This window comes from Austrofundulus limnaeus, unplaced genomic scaffold, assembly GCF_001266775.1.
Source record: "Austrofundulus limnaeus strain Quisiro unplaced genomic scaffold, Austrofundulus_limnaeus-1.0 Scaffold336, whole genome shotgun sequence".
In the NCBI taxonomy this organism is placed as follows: Eukaryota; Metazoa; Chordata; class Actinopteri; order Cyprinodontiformes; family Rivulidae; genus Austrofundulus; species Austrofundulus limnaeus.
The window spans coordinates 335,751-338,399 of record NW_013952738.1 but is presented as its reverse complement, the minus strand read 5'-3'; the positions used below and the strand labels follow the sequence as shown (position 1 = coordinate 338,399).

The following is a 2,649-nucleotide window of genomic DNA, read 5'->3' as shown; positions in this document are numbered from 1 at the left end:
GGTACATTATGGTACGGTATGGTACATTATGGTACGGTATGGTATGGTACGGTATGGTATGGTACGGTATGGTATGGTACATTATGGTACGTTACGGTACGTTATGGTACGGTACATTATGGTACGGTATGGTATGGTACGGTACATTACAGTACGGTACATTATGGTACGGTATATTATGGTACGGTATGGTACATTATGGTACGGTATGGTATGGTACGTTACAGTACGTTACGGTACGTTATGGTACGGTACATTATGGTACGGTATGGTACATTATGGTACGGTATGGTATGGTACATTATGGTACGTTACGGTACGTTATGGTACGGTACATTATGGTACGGTATGGTACGTTATGGTACGGTATGATATGGTACGGTACGGTACGTTATGGTATGGTAAATTATGGTACGTTATGGTACGGTACGTTATGGTACGGTATGGTACGGTATGGTATGGCATGCCTGTGTGTGATTAGATGAAAAGGTGCTTTTGTTAAACCCTGTCTTGACTCAGTTTCCTCATGTTTGAAGTCATACATGCAGAAACAAAATGTTCAACACTTTAAGTCCAAACATACCTTTGTGCTCTGTGGTCTGCACGGAACAAACCCTTGGGCACAAAAGTCCTTTGATGTTGTGGAGGAGAGCTCTGTTTTGGGTGGCAGAGAGTTCTGTTCAGCACGGACTTTCTCACTGTGGAAACAACAAGTTAGAAGGTCAGAGATGCTCTGAGGGAGGTCCAGACGTCTGGGTGATGGCAGACAGATTAACCAACTAAATGACAGGGAATCTCTAACAAACAGTACATGACAGAAATGGAGCAACTAACACAACACTGACACAAATATAGAAAATAAATCAAACTTAGATGTGTACAACTACACAGCAAATCTAACAGAAATGTGCAAAGAAATCAGTTTTTTAAGAGGAAAACAAACAAGAGAAGTGCTGTAGAGAACATTATGAGGACCCTCATGGAGACTGAAGTAGACGGCAACAAACCGTGAACAGGTGTAAGCTAGCGACACATCATGCGTAGGCGGAGCGACCTGCACCAAGTTAAACTGGAAGAAGACCACGCTGAATTCTCCCGAGTGTGAATACCCAACCTAAAACTAACTTCACTGCGGTCTTCCAGACGGGGATTTCTTCCAGGAYGGAGCGTTTCAGTTTTAATTTACGACTCATCTGTGGGAAAATCCTACTTCCCTGTACAACCAAACCGTAGCAAAACACGACAAAAACACGGCTAAATGAAGACTTTACACGGCCAGTTTTGCTGGCTGCTTTTGAACCCTGTGTAAAGATGTTTTCTGTGAACTTCTGCAGTCAGGAAACAGCTGATGTTTAGGTTGTCTAGCCCTAAGGTTAAAGTTTTGTTTCTGTGCCCACACAGTGCTGCAAAGAAGACCGTCAAGGCCGAACATCTGTGTGGGCGAACATCTCATTTTGCTCAGTAATTGTAACATACAGAGTACACAATGTGTAACAAGACACCGAGGTGTCATTTAATCACAATAAAACATATGAAAGAAAAGTCATTTGCTCTTCCATCTGTTTAAATCAACGATCCCAGAACCACTGAGCTCTCTGCCGTGTGGTTCTGATGTGTTCAGATKAAGATTACAGGATTAGACTCACCTCCCTGTTGGACAGACGGAGTACCTAACTTGTACTGAATCTTATTAAGATAACTGGCCTTCATGTAAAAAAACATTATGAAATCTGATTTAAAGGCATGACAGCTCCAACTGAGCAGAACAAACCCAGACAAGAGCGAGTTACTGAGGTTTCCTCCGACACATTCCAGGCAGTAATCTTTGTTCCCACAAACGAAACACTTCCAAAAACCTTTTTCTTTCTCCTCAGCATCAAAAGAGTTGTTCACGGTTGGCTTACCTTATCAWCTGAGTAAGATGTTTTTCCAAAAGCTCTCTTCTGGCGCCTGCGCCGTGGAAATGTAAAAAAGAAACGAGCCGTGTGAGATTGGCAAATCATCCCGAACGAGATTTTCAATCTGCATAACCAGCGTCCACAACAGGATCTCTATGTGAACGCTGTAATCTGGTTTTGGTTAAGCACATACGCCCAAATAAACTCTGTAGACGGATTATATTGAAATCTAATTTAATCACTTTTGACTGTATCTGTTAAAAAACAAACACAKACCTTTCAGTCTGACTCCTGGGTTATTTATGGGGCCGTAAGTTGCTTTGGATGTAGTGATGGTCTCCATTTTGGCATCTTGGTCCACGGTGAAGATCCATTTGTGTCCATCTTTCTGGCTGTGTGACCTTGATTCATCCTCGTCAAGAACAAAAAGAAAACAYTGTTAGAATCTAAAAGCATAAAAATAATCACATTTTTTTACCATAATGTCAGAGTTGTAAAGTAACTAAGTACAAATACTTTGTTACTGTACTTAAGTAGAATTTCTGGGTATCTGTACTTTACTTGAGTAAATATTTTTCAGCCTACTTTTTACATTTTCATACAATTATTTGTACTTTCTACTCCTTACATTTTTTTAAAAAAAGGCAAGAAGTAGAAAGTCGTTTCATTTTTGCTTGTTTTTATGAAAAAATAAAAACTATCCATATAAACTGTACCTCCTAGATAGAGTGAATTTAATTGTGGTTGAATG

At 40.4% G+C, this 2,649-nt stretch overlaps 2 long non-coding RNA genes across 2 annotated transcripts in view; both read right to left on the bottom strand.

Moving 5' to 3' along the window:
- The window catches only part of LOC106527640 (uncharacterized), a 49,886-nt gene extending 49,192 nt beyond the window's left edge, over window positions 1–694 (bottom strand). The window contains exon 1 of the long non-coding RNA XR_001311413.1: window positions 584–694. This is a non-coding gene — a long non-coding RNA (uncharacterized LOC106527640). The remainder of the gene's footprint in view (window positions 1–583) is intronic.
- Window positions 695–1,898: 1,204 nt separating this feature from the next.
- LOC106527638 (uncharacterized) overlaps window positions 1,899–2,649 on the bottom strand; it is a 1,680-nt gene continuing 929 nt past the window's right edge. The window contains exons 2-3 of the long non-coding RNA XR_001311412.1: window positions 2,175–2,310; window positions 1,899–1,950 (exon numbers count right to left, since the gene is read on the bottom strand). This is a non-coding gene — a long non-coding RNA (uncharacterized LOC106527638). The remainder of the gene's footprint in view (window positions 1,951–2,174; window positions 2,311–2,649) is intronic.